General features: G+C 40.5%; 1 protein-coding gene across 1 annotated transcript in view; it reads left to right on the top strand.

Annotated features, from left to right (window-relative positions):
- The window catches only part of Tenm3 (teneurin transmembrane protein 3), a 2633929-nt gene that overhangs the window by 2534249 nt on the left and 85967 nt on the right, over nt 1-13713 (top strand).

Here is a 13713-nt window from a genome sequence, read left to right as displayed (position 1 = left end):
GAGGTGTATTGCTTCATGTAGTGCCTTCCTGGCGGGTGTATTACTTAGGGAACTGCTAATGTGTCCCTTGCTTTAGGAAAGGAACAATGTTTAGAATATCTAAAAGTCAGTTGTGAACGTCAGTGATTGTCTTGTGAGTGATCGTGTCTGGTGTTAACATGCATTTCCCAAGTGGGTGATTTCCGCATTGCCTGTAAGGACGGAACCTTTGAGATCTTTTAAAGAAGTCTTTCTCACCTACTTTCCTAACCCTGGTATGATAAACAAATTCTATCTTGTGCTGAGAAGTTGTGTTCAGATTCCTGTAAAGTCTACCTCCTCTGTTAGAACTCGGATCCTAAATTGGTGCCTACGTTAAGCTTTTCCTACCCAACTTACTGGAAGGCATCCTGGCTTTAGAAGCATGAGCTTTCAGATAAATTTGAGGGTTAAAGCCCCTGAGATTATTCTCAAGTGGGGGCAGTACAGAAGAAAATGCCAGTGATTCATGTTGCTTTATGATCACTTAGATTTTATGAAATATGTCTCATTTCTTAGATCTGAAAACTTTATTCCTTCTTTTCTTACTGTCATATATTTATTTCCCACCAGAAACTTCATGGTTTCTTAGCTAGTTTTAGATAGGACTCGAATAACTCACTGTGTGGGTGTACTATGTATTGGAGGAAACAACTTATAAACCATAATCACCAAGGATTTGAGGGTGGGTGCTGCCAGAGTTTGAACTCAAGATTTAACACATGCCACACAGCTTCTGTACCTGCTCTATCCCAAGCTGTATTCCCAGCCCTCAAGAAATTGTTTTATCTGGAAGCGGTGGCTCACACCTTTGATCCCAACACTTAGGAGGCAGAGGCAGGTGGTTATCTGCGTTCGAAGCCAGCCAGGGCTACACTGAGAAACCCTGTCTAAAATTGAAATTTTTGTTTAAAAAATTGTTTAAATCCATTAACTTAAATCAACATGTTATATACCGGGCTTCTTAAATACAAATATATTCATGTCTAAGATTTCCATTTTTCCTTAAATCACATTCTCATCTTAAGTCAATTTTTTTTTTGTTACGTGTTTTTTGAAAGATGTTATCTGATGGAGGGGAGAAGGGAGCTTCTATCCCACCCCCCTGCAGACTTAATAATTCAAGACTATAACAGAAATAAGATGCCAAGAGGCAGATTAACAGGAAAATTCAGTTCTGTAATAGAAACAAACTAACAGTAGATTAACAGGAAAATAAGATATAAATTTCTTGCTGGTCAAGTGCATGGTAGTCACACATAGTACGAAAGGTCAAGGGTCAGTTCAAGCGTAGACAGCTGCAGAAAGACATTGGGACTTAGAGATGTGGGAGAAAGTGACAACATGACAGATTTGGGGCCTGGAGGCTCCCAAGAAGAGCAGGCCATAGGAATGGGGGGAGGGGGGAGACATAGAAGAAATGCAGATACAGTGTCTACAGTAATCCTTCCTAAAATGGCGGCTGTGATGGAGCCTCTCTGGGCAGGTGTCAGGCCTGTGGTCCCTTTTTCCTGAAAATAAACTTTGTTTAAGAAGATGTTTGTGGCATCTAGGACGTGCCACTACTCTGTAGCTAGAGTTTTCCTGCCTGGCCCATGGTCAGGACAAATCTCTCTCACCTGCCAGTCCCACAGCCGCTCAAACCCAACCAAGTAAACACAGAGACTTATATTGCTTACAAACTGTATGGCCGTGGCAGGCTTCTTGCTAACTGTTCTTACAGCTTAAATTAATCCATTTCTATAAGTCTGTACTTGCCACGTGGCTCGTGGCTTACTGGCATCTTCACATGCTGTTTGTCATCGCGGTGGCTGGCAGTGTCTCTCTGACTCAGCCTTCCACTTCCCAGCTTTATTCTCCTCCTTGTCCCGCCTACACTTCCTGCCTAGCCAATGGCCAATCAGTGTTTTATTTATTGACCAATCAGAGCAACACATTTGCCATACAGAACATCCCACAGCACTACTCCAGAAGAAAGTTACCTTAGGTAGATCAAGCAACTTCAGAGGCATCCCCCTCCTCCACCCATAAGGGGAAGACCAGTAAGAGGAGGTCCTAGAGATCTTGTTCACCCTCAGTTCAAAGCACGCAACACACAAAGCGTCTTACTTTGGGATAACATTTCTTGAGTCCTAACTCTGAATCATATGGGTCAGATGAGTTCTGCATCATATTGTCTTATTAAAACCTTGCCATTTGATCCTGTGCTAACACACTGGAATATCTTTTCCAGTTTGAAGCACCTCGCTGATATGTATCTTTTCAGAATCATTTAAGATCTTAATTGCCACCAAAACTTAGCATCTGAGCAGTTTTAAAACTCAATTGGCTGGATATACGATTGAACAAGAAATAAAAATGAAAATATTCTCTTCAGTTTTTGCCAAGTTCATTCAGAAGCCTTTTTTGTTGAAAAGTTGAGATCTCTGGCATTTGGGAATAAAACCAGGTGCAAAATTGTTTTCAGCTAATTCAGGGTATGAGCCAGGAAGGGAAATGGTATAAAGTTGCTACATCTTCCCAAAACCCTACCCAGGTAACTTAAAGTGCCAGGTAGCTGAGGGGGTACTAATATGAATTTTAAGTGGTTTTTCTTATACACTGAGATTGACACTATCCTAAGAAAGTCAATAAAAAGTGAGGTTGGGGGTCTGGGAAGATTGGTCATTGAGTAAAGTGCTTGTTTCGAAAGCATGAGGTCCTGGGTTCAAATCCCCAGCACCCATGTAAAAAACTCAGCGTGGTTAATGCTCCTCTAATCCCAGCACCAGGAAGCAGAGACAGGAGGATGCCTGGGTTTTGCTGGCCAGACACTCTAGCCAGTCAGTGTCCACAGTATTTAGTGGAATCCCTTACCTCATAGATAGATAGATAGATAGATAGATAGATAGATAGATAGATAGATAGATAGATAAATAGATAGATAGATAGATCACATGCACACTCACTAAATAGATAGATTGATCACATGCACACTCACCATATACACACAACACAAGAGTAAATTTTGATTCACTTTATTGTAAAGGTGAAAGAATTAAGCCCACAATTACAAACATCTTACTCCCCCACACGGTGTTGAGACGTGTTCTTTCAATGGCAGGATTTCTCTTCATCATTTCGTGAATCCGTTGACAACAGCCTCTTTTTACCCTAAAAAGGTTTCCTTCTTACCTGCCTGTTTTTGTTGTCTGCTTTTTACTTTTCATCTATATAAATGTTTTAAGTTTATTAGTTTTTTGAGAGTTTCATGTTTTAATAGCATGCAACCCCACTTCCCTAACCACCCAGATTTGTGTCCATTCTCTTAACTCATCAAGACCGATTTGTGCTCCCCAAATATTCTTCGAGGTGTGCTCTTCTGCTGGAGTGTGGTCAGCTTACCAGGGCCTTCACCCTTGGAGGAAACTGTCCCTCTCTCTCCCAGCAGCCAACAGTTGCCTACAGCTCCGGGGTGAGACTTTGTGCTCAACTCTCACCTTCATGCTGGGGTTTGGTCTGGCTTAAGCTCGCCCTAGCCTTGTGCATGCTGTCACAACCATTGTGACCCAGTATGTGTCCTGATGCATCCAGAAGATGGTTCCTTTGCGGTCATCCACCACCTCTGACTCTTAAGCTCTTTCTGTTCCCTTTCCCACAATGATCTCTGAGCCTTGGGAGGAGGGAGGGGGGCATATACATCCCATTTAAGACTGAGCATTCCACAGTCTCTTCTTCTCTGCCCGTCAGCAGTTGTAGGTCTCTGCCTTGCACTATCTACTGCAAATTGAAGTATGCATGGGACATTTGTCCTTTGGACAGGTCATGGGGACCAATTTCACAAGACGCATTTGCCTAGACTGATAGTTCGTACAAGAGCAGCGGCTCCCCCACCCTTCATATCTACTGTGTTCACAGATAATGGTGCTACTGAAGCCAGTTTTTTTCCTATGGTTCTTCATGAGAGGGTCGGTGACCCTCTCCTGTTTGAGTGCCTCTTTAATGAAACTGGAAAACAAGTGTCTGAAATATGGCTATCATTTCTGGGATTTAATGGGCATGTGCCTTGGGTAAATTAAGGAACAAAGGAGGTCCTTAAATATGAATACATTGCCAGATGCTTTTCCATTAAACTCTGTTGGTTGAATGAAATTAGTAAATAATTATGTTGGTGGGGAACCTACTATCTCCAAATGTGATATAATGTCTTCCTTTAACAACCGAGCTTAATTTTTTCCTATACACCAAATTAGTTTTTTAGGGCAATCTACATTGCAAATTGACCGATTTGCATTAAAACTATGCCTACTTGTTCTGATTTGTCAACACCTCTTTTTAAAAAAAAAAGTCTTTAACATTAAGCATGGGTGGGTAAAGCCATCTGCTTATAGAGCTCGCCTGCAGCTCCATCAGTTAGCACATGAGACAGGTTACAGCTGTTTAATTGTTATGGTGCCGAATGATTCCCTTTCTATCCAAAATTAATATTTATATATGCGTGCATAGAAAGCATGTGGTTAAACATAAGTGATCTAATTGTGAATTAATGGCAGCAGGTACTCATTCATTAGTCCCCGCATGAACAATGAGATATAAAATAGTGCATCTCACATTCAGTCCAGCTCTTGACTTGTAAGATGAGTCCCCAGTAGTGTTTAAATCATGCAAGTGAGCCAGCCACTCCCTATACATTGGTACCCTGGAAGGAAAATGGCATCATATAGCTGTCATGACATGTAAAAAGAAAACAATCTATGTGGTAATTTCATCTACTTTAACTCTTTCCAGGACTCCAATCTGGTGTCCTTTGAGTTGTGACCCAAGTCACACAGTGAAAGTCTAGATATGCAAGTTCACGTACACGTGTCACCCACACTACTGAAAAGTTTGTCTTGGCTGAGGGTGGACTTCCTTTATTCCAAAATGGTGAGACACAAATTTAAATTTATAGCAGTCTGCTATAAAAGTTAACAATGTATATTCCATCTGCTCAGTACATTTCACAGTGAAAATAGCATGAAAAATTCCCAGCAAACTCACAATCTATGAAGAGAGCCACACATGTAAACCAGGGAACTTAAAGACTGTGGTTTCTATATAGTTCCTGCAGAAGTAAAGTAGACTTCTAAGTAGATTATTTGGATACTTATGTGGACACTCAAACTCATTTAGAAAATGTTAATTGACCTTCCTGAAATGAAATTGCTAGTGAAACAGCGGTGAGATTTCTTCTAAAATGCTAAATCACAAGTTGATTATTATCTTATAGCTAAGACAACAGAAGTATTTGAGTGACAAGGAGGAAGAAAACTTTTCTTCACACACACACACACACACATACACACACACACACACACACACACACACACACACACACACACACACAGACCAATGGAATTGTGACACCCCCCCCCGTGAAGAAACTCATTCATATAAAGAACGTTCCTACCAAAGGAATATATATTGAGCTGGAGTATGAGGGGCCCATCCTGGCGTTCATACACCAGAGCTCATGTAATGCAGTATGTAAAACGAATCACTAGCAGCCCTGAGTTCATTTGCTTAAAGTCAAACTTTCCCCTTTTTTCTCATTTCTTAAAATAAGTTCCCTCCTGAGTCTGGGTTTTTCAAATATAAACTATGAATAAGATGAATTAATAATGCCTAGTATCTGTTGAGTATATTCCGTGGGCTGAGAAATGATGCAAAGTGTTCTTCCTAGACTCGCTCTAGTATGTGTAAAGCTGTTAAGGTGGGCATTCCTTCAGGAAAGCACAGTTCAGAGACCTTCATCTGTGGACCTTTTCCGTGGGTGTACCACTAGCGAACAGGATAACCGTATTCCAAATCCACAAGCCATTCCCGAGCTCGTAGCTAAAGTACTAGTCTAGACTGCCTGGGAAATCGTTTTCAGTTGTTCATGCATGTTTGTGTTTTTTTGTAGAATTATTTCTTTTCCTGAAATAAGCTAATAACTATTTGTCATAAGAATCTGAATTGCCATAGAAACAGATGAAGTAACGGCGATGGTGGTTGGCTCTGTATGAAAATGCCATGTTTTTATGAATTATTTTCCAGAAAAGTTTAAAAGATTTTTAAGAAGATTTGAACTATATCTCTTAACAGAACTTAGAGTTTGTCAAATAAAAATAACAATCGCAAAAAGAAAAACTAGTTTAAAGAACATTAATTTTTATTGGAAAGGATTTAAAGAAGTTAGAAACTACTTATTGAAAAGCATATGTATCTTCTTGCAAAATTTCAGTTTATATCCAGTGTTTATGTCACCTGAAATTAATAGGCTGAATGCTTTATATAGAGATTGGCCACGGAACAAATTTCCTTGTATAAAATTGATAGATTCGATTTGTCACTAGTATCCGCTCCTGGGTAGTGGGGGAGGCGTAAAAAGTTCCTGTGTGTGTACCCGTGTGTATTTGCTCATCTCAGATACAGGCAAATGGCCTCCTTGTTGAGTCATCTTTTAAGGCAGTTATTTGTCATAAATAAGTTATAGTTTATCTTGGATGAGTGAAGAGGACCGTTTGTTTTTTTTTTTAAATCAGTGTTATCCTAGATAAAAAGAAAACTGACATAAGAAAGACCCACTCTGATTTACTTACCTAATTAACATCCTACAAATTTTTCTTTTTAATTTTTTAATATTATTATTGATTCAGTGAGACTGGATTTCATGTCACCTAGGATGGCCTCAAACTCTGTAAGTGACAGAATATGACTTCGACCCTCCCCCCGATGGGAGATGACTTCTGTCTCCACCTGAGTGCTGGGGTGCGGGCACTCACCGTCATGCCCAGTTTATGTAATACTGGGGATTGAACCCTGGACATCACACATCTGAGGAAGCGCTCTAGCAGCTGAGCTACATCTCCCGCCCCCATTTTTTCTTAAGTATTGGATTTCCCAAATAGACGAAGACTAGTGAAGTAATGATTCTGGGTAACGCACGATCTATTCTGAGCAGATCAGTAGATCATTACTGTACTTTCCTCTGTTCGACGTTTCAATATCTCCAGTATCTAATTATTGGCATAAAGATTTATAGTACGCATGCATATGACATGGTAAGTGTGGGCTCGACCACTGAACAAGCTCCCCAACCATCTGTACTGTATTTTTGAGAGTGTCCTGTGAATTGAACCCAGGGTTTAATGAACCTTGTACATACTTCCCATGTGCTCTATACTGAGCTACACCCTCAGCCCCTATAATGTTTTTATAAACATTAGCAGTGCCCTCTGGATAGTTTCAGTCCCATATCAGAATACTAAAATATACCTGTCCTTTCCCGCTTGAATCCACACAACCCTAAGATGTGTTTTCCCCATGTCATTCAGTAAACTCAAGGATCGAAGGAGACATGTGTTGATAACATGTTTCTGTATTGGGTCCAATGGAAGGAATCCTGCCATATGCAAAAGAATATGACAAAGCTCGATGCGGTGTGTGCCAGACAATAGGCTTCTCTCTGGACAAATTCTGCATATGCTGGCATCAGTGATTCTGTGCTGGCGTTCTGAGAGTCCCTCTGTTACCACCAGCGTAAATACTCAGTCCTCAGTCAGGCATGTGATTCTAAACTACCAAATACTGTCCCATGTGAGGTCCTGGAGCTCAGTGGTGCCTTTCCAATCGAGCTGACCTTACGAAATGTGGCTGATCTCAAAGCCCCATTTCTCTGCCATCTGAATTCTTCTAGTCCAGTGTAAGTCAGGAAGCGTTTCATTTCACTCTCCGGGAATGCCTTGTTTTAAGTAACATTCCAAACCAAAGCCTGGGCTTTTACCTGCGTAGGTAATGTAAGAAGCCGTATATTCATCCAGAAAATTCATGCATCAAATTTCCAAACTTAAAAAAAAACAAACCCACAGATGGGAGAGGAATGAATACAATATCCAAACTTCCCAAGATATTCGAAGCAGGTCTTCCTAAGAGTGCCAGTTTTAGAAAGTAAGTGGTCTCTAAGAAAGCACATGGATGCACATAGCTATTTTTCTTTATATGACACCATCTCACACTTACTAGATGTTGAAATTCAAATTCATTGGCTTTCCTAGATGGGGTAGAATATTTTAAATTCTTTCCCATAATCTTAGAATAAGAATTCTGTTATTTTTAAAGCATATTTTAATGGACCTAAGTAAACTCTTTAAGAATATAAAATTGTTTTATGGTGTTTAAAATTATGTCGGTATCATAATCCTTTATGGTGCGGTAATCAGTAATAAAACAGTGCACTGAGTACCAATTAAGGAACATCAACTCAATGGGTATGCAGCCTGCATGCTGATTTAAACGGTTGCTGATTGGAATAAATGGATTTAATATGTACTTATTTGCAGACGGTAGTTTCTCTGTCACCCTACTAGGGCTGGTACATGAATAATCTAAGAATGATACTTACTTACAACTTTAATGAGATACTAATGTGAATCATTTTTTAAAATCCATGTTACAGAAATTATGAAGCACACAATGCTAAATACAGACTCTGTCCTCCACTCCAAGGACTTTGCCGTTCTAGCCACAGTGAAGGAAGGTGTCCTTGTTTTATCATGCACTCAGCTGACCGAATTGTCCTCTTCCGAAGAGAGGACCCTAAGATTTGATGGTTGTAATTAAAGAGAGAAATATTTCCAGCGTTCTTGATCCTCTATTATTTGCTTATGTCTAACTTAAACCTGAGAGTCAGTCCTGCAGTCCCATGAAAATACTGTACTGTTTAATAGGGTCCAGCCAAGGACACTGTTGACCGCAGTAACGGTGGGAATCATTCCTAACCACACACATCGGCAGCTATGCACACACAGACACTTTTCTGTCCACACCCCACACACACACACACACACACCCCGTGAGCTACTAAATATACATATTTCCAACATGACTGCCTTTGTTCCTTCTCCGTGTTTATGAGAACTGGTGTGATGGCGACAAGAAAGCAAATTTGGAATTGATATCATTCCAAGTAGATTTTCAGACAGCCACATTTCTCCCCCAAAGAAGGCATCTGCACTCCTTTGACCTCGTTTTTAAGTGAGCAGCCTTCTTTGGCTGGGCGGCTAAGCGGGTCCTCCTGGTGCAGCGTTTATAGGTCAACTGAACTGCCTCTGCTCTGGCTTGCTTTTACCTCTTGTTTTCATCCCTTTCATTGCGTGTGCATTTTTGCCTGCTTACCTACTGGTTTCCCAGACCGCATATTACAGCAGTTCTTATCAGAGGGCCATAAGGTCCTCTTACGTCCACCGGGATGTCGACGGTTTAATGGTTCAAGTTAGCTTGCATTCAGTCTAGCTTCCTTTCATCCGCAATGCTCAACTAACGATTTCCTCTTTGTCAGATGTTTTCATTCAAGGAAATCCCTTGACCAATCCCAGAGCAGATGATGCATATTCTCTGCCTCGCACAGGTACACCATTCTGGGTCCTCTGAGCCGTAAATGTCACTCGCTTAGTAAAAAACGTGGGCTGTTCAGTTACCTGACTGGGGTTTTGCCTTTCCTGGTTGCCAGCAATTTGATCCTAAACAAGTCATTCCGGTCCTGTGCTTCGGTCTCTTTGTCCCTAATGTGGGAAAGATAACAGTGCTACCTCTTAACCCCAAGGTGGGTGAAAATGCATCAGCTAATGTATTGTAAATGCTTAGTATAGTTTTCACCTATAATTAATAGTCAATAAAGGGCAGTTACTGTGGACACTGCTGCATGTGAGCAGGTGGATTAGAGTGAGAGTGAGACACATATGGGTAACAGAGCAGGGAAAGATTGGTAGAGGGGGGAATGTCCGCTTTCTCTTCTTTCCCAACAGATAGCTTCTTCATAGAAGATACTAAAGCCTTCATAAGAAGTGTGTTTAACCACTTCCTATAACACATGTTAAAGCCATGTGGACCAGGCAACAAGAATACATTGATTACCCCAATTTTAGTGGGGAATATGTATACATTAAGTCACATATATACATCTGTAAAATTCACTAAAGCTGTATATTTTCATGACACTTTTTAGCTGAACTGGCAAAGTGATGCTGTACCTTCCTACTCAGCATGTTAGGACTTAATTGTAACCTGTGAACAGGTACCCTTCAAAGGTTAGACCTTTGTTCTTAGACCCCAGGCTCACTACTAAACAGGAAGATTCTTGAGGTTTACCTCTGTGTGTCTCTCCCCAAACACAATGAGAAGGCTTAAAAGGAGAAAGAATTCTTCTTTAAAAGAACACCAAAAGAAGTGCATGCAAAGGATGCTGGGCCAGCCCTTTGCTTTGTTGATACTGAAAGCTGGTTGACTGGTTACATGATTAAAAGAGTTTGATGAGCCACATCTTTCACACCCAAGGATTCCCAGGCTTTGCCCACCAGCAGGCAGATTAGGGGCCTCTAGTTCATAGACTTGAGACCTGCACGGTAGTTCCATTTGCTGTGTCCTAGGGGTGACTGTGCGTCTGGATATATGGTGAAAGAGAGACAGGTAAACCAGGAATTCGGCACAGCCTTTCAGAGTCACATCTGCATCCTGACATTTAAAGTAGACCTTCTTTTTTTTGTTGTTTTGTTTTTGTTTTTGTTTTTGTTTTTCGAGACAGGGTTTCTCTGTGTAGCTTTGCGCCTGTCCTGGAACTCACTTGGTAGCCCAGGCTGGCCTTGAACTCACAGAGATCCGCCTGGCTCTGCCTCCCGAGTGCTGGGATTAAAGGCGTGCGCCACCACCGCCCGGCCTAAAGTAGACCTTCTGTGACAGTGTTCACTGGCAACTTGGCTGGACTTTGAGTCACTGGGAGATTGAGGAACACCTCTGCATAGGGCTATGGGCGATTTCCAGGGAGGACTGGGGGGGGGGGGGGGGGGGCGGGATCTCTGCCCTGAATGCACCAACATGGACTGGGAACTGGAATGGTTTTTTTTTTTTTTTTTTTTTTTTTTTTTTAAGGAAAAGGTAGCTGAGTGTCCATATTCCCCTTTCTCTGCTTCCTGGTCACCCATGATATAAACAGCTCTGCTCCTCCACACCCCCCCTGCCTTGTTGGACCAGCACCTCTAAAAGACAGCTAAAATGAACCATCCAGTCCTTTCAGTTGTTCCTGACCGGCATTTTTGTCACAGCAACGGAAAGCTAACTCATACACCCACTTCCCATGACTCCCAGGAGCCATGGAGAAGGCATCTAAAAGAAGGTGGCGCTTGGGTACAGATACATGTTGTTTGGTTAAAAAAAAAAAAAAAAAAAAAAAGCTCGCCCTGTACTTCTGATTCCCCTTCAGCAGTTCTTCCTACTGGGAAAAGAAATGAGTTCTGAATCCCCAAGACAAGGGGGATTGTGCATCGTGACCGTGGTTCTTAGCTGTGTGTGGAGCCCGGCAGCCCACATCGCTGGCTGGGTTCCCTGCACTCCATTATTTCTCTTTCTCTCCTCCTGTCTGAGTTTGTTGTCGCAGTTACACTTACATCCTAAGCTGGTGAGAAAGACTAAATAAATGAATAATATAAAGTCCTTAATCTAATAGCATAAACTAAGCCTTTTTATCGCTTTCAGGAAGCGAGGCTTGGACCAGAGCACCCCATACGTGTTCCAAAGTCATTCTGAAACTGGCCCAAACTTAAAGATCGGCCTGGGTCAGAGGTAGCTATGTGGGAACCATTAATCTACCTGCCAAGTATTCCTAATCTACAAGGCATTCAGAAGCAGAGCTCATAGAAAAATCTGGAATTGTCTTGACCACTTGTATTCATAGCATGTGTGGTTTTCAGAAACCATCTGTCACTAGTTCCCTCAGTTATGAAACCCAAAATAAGTTTTAAGAATCATCACCCTACAAGAAATGTGGAAATTCTCTCCCTGTGTTCTCCATGGGTTCTCTTAAAAAATAAATACTCTAAATGCCAAGGAAAGTGTTTCATGAATAGAACATAATAATAGCTTTTTTTAATGACTAGCTCCCACCTATAAGAAAGTTCCATACAGTAAAAAAAAACTTTAAAACTTAGTAGATGTAGTTGGGTTTTTTTTAGCATTAAATTAAAACATTCACTTTCAAAGTAATTTTTCTGTAATTTCTTTGTGCATCTCAGCAACTGTTAGGTATATTAATTTTTAACTATTCTGTGTTGTTTTTACGATTATTATTCCTAATGGCTTCTTACAACATGCTTGCAGTTTTCTGCTTATTTCCTGTACTGGCTTCTATAATGATGTCTTTAACGTTGCGATTATTTTCGTAATTATTTTAACCTCATGTATTCACATTTCCATTCAACTTCTTCATTATTTAGAATCAGGCTTTTGAGGGATTATCAGAAATTTCCCTCTTCAAAGTTAAATGTAGGTTATTGTTTTTCTTAGTTTTAAGCTATCACAGTGATTCTTTATGACATGTAATATGTTCCTTATGATATGAAAATGATCAATCTTGGTATCTTATCTTCAGTACCAATATTTTTGTAGCTGATTTTTAGTTTCTCGTGAATGTTGCGTTAAGCATTTCTAATATTTAAAGTGTCGCACTAATTATGATTTCTGTGTATTTTAAATGTATTTTCTAATTGCAGCTCCTCTTCTGGTCTTCACCTGACCCAATGATGACCCTATCTTTACTGGAAATCAGTCCAGTGCTTTGCATAATTGACTCTGTTTGCTAAATTAACAGGATGGACTGATCAGAAAAAATTCAGTCCCTCTTGAAGCTACTAACCTAGACCAGAGTTTAGCTGTGTTCTTTATTTTGGATGCATTAACTGAAGCAGATCTGATAGAAAAACACAGGATATACTCACCAACTGTAATCAGGGTAACTAATTTTTGTAAATGGAGAATTCCCTTGGAAATGCTACCCTGCCTGAATTGAAAACTCTAGATTATTAGTATCATTATGATTATGTGCAGATCGTCAAATGAGCTATTACAGAAAGAACTCTTGCAGATTATACAATACTTAGAAGGAATGATTAAAAATTTGTGTCAGTGTCCTGATGCAGTAATACATTTCTCTTTTAGTGCTTAAGAGGTGAATTATGCTTACTAAGTCACGATTGCAGAGTAGAACCTAATGCCATTTCTTCTTTCACCTTAATTTCCCTTGTAATGTATTGTCAATTAGCCATAAACGTTCTTATTTTTAAAGGCAATTCAGAAGCCTCTAATGGAATCCTGTGGCAAAGCAAAGAATCTTTTTATATACACGGTACAGATGTGTCAAAACCACTTATGGGTTTGTTTACCCACATGACACAGGCAGCAGGCCTGAGTGTCTCATGTGAAAGTTGTGATTTAAATCACTCTTTTAAGAGTACCGCTGCCACTTGCATATATCAGTAATGAAAAATAATCAACATAAGCATCTCTGAAAAGCAATTTTAGATCATTAAAGATGTATGAATTTTGACAAAGCAAGAAGATTTGAGGCTTATTAAGAATATATTAGGTCTCTATCATGAGTGAAGGGAGAGAGGCTCTGTGTCTCGGGAAGATAAATGGTACAAGGATGGCCAGAGACTCAGTCTTGGTCCAGCTGGTCCTTAAACCTGTTGAGAAAAAACAGAACCTATTGCAAGATGGTTCTTGAGATGAAACAGTGTCTGAGACCACTCCTGTTCCCTAATGGACTGCATATGTGATACAGCTTGTCCATCTGGCGTGGAGCCAAAGGCTACTGGAGGCGCCTCCGGGGCTTCGTATGCCTTTTCCAAGTAAAATGGAAGTATT

This window comes from Peromyscus californicus, unplaced genomic scaffold (assembly GCF_007827085.1).
Source record: "Peromyscus californicus insignis strain IS unplaced genomic scaffold, ASM782708v3 Scaffold_23__1_contigs__length_62951481, whole genome shotgun sequence".
Lineage (NCBI taxonomy): Eukaryota > Metazoa > Chordata > Mammalia > Rodentia > Cricetidae > Peromyscus > Peromyscus californicus.
This window is presented reverse-complemented; position numbering and strand designations above follow the sequence as displayed.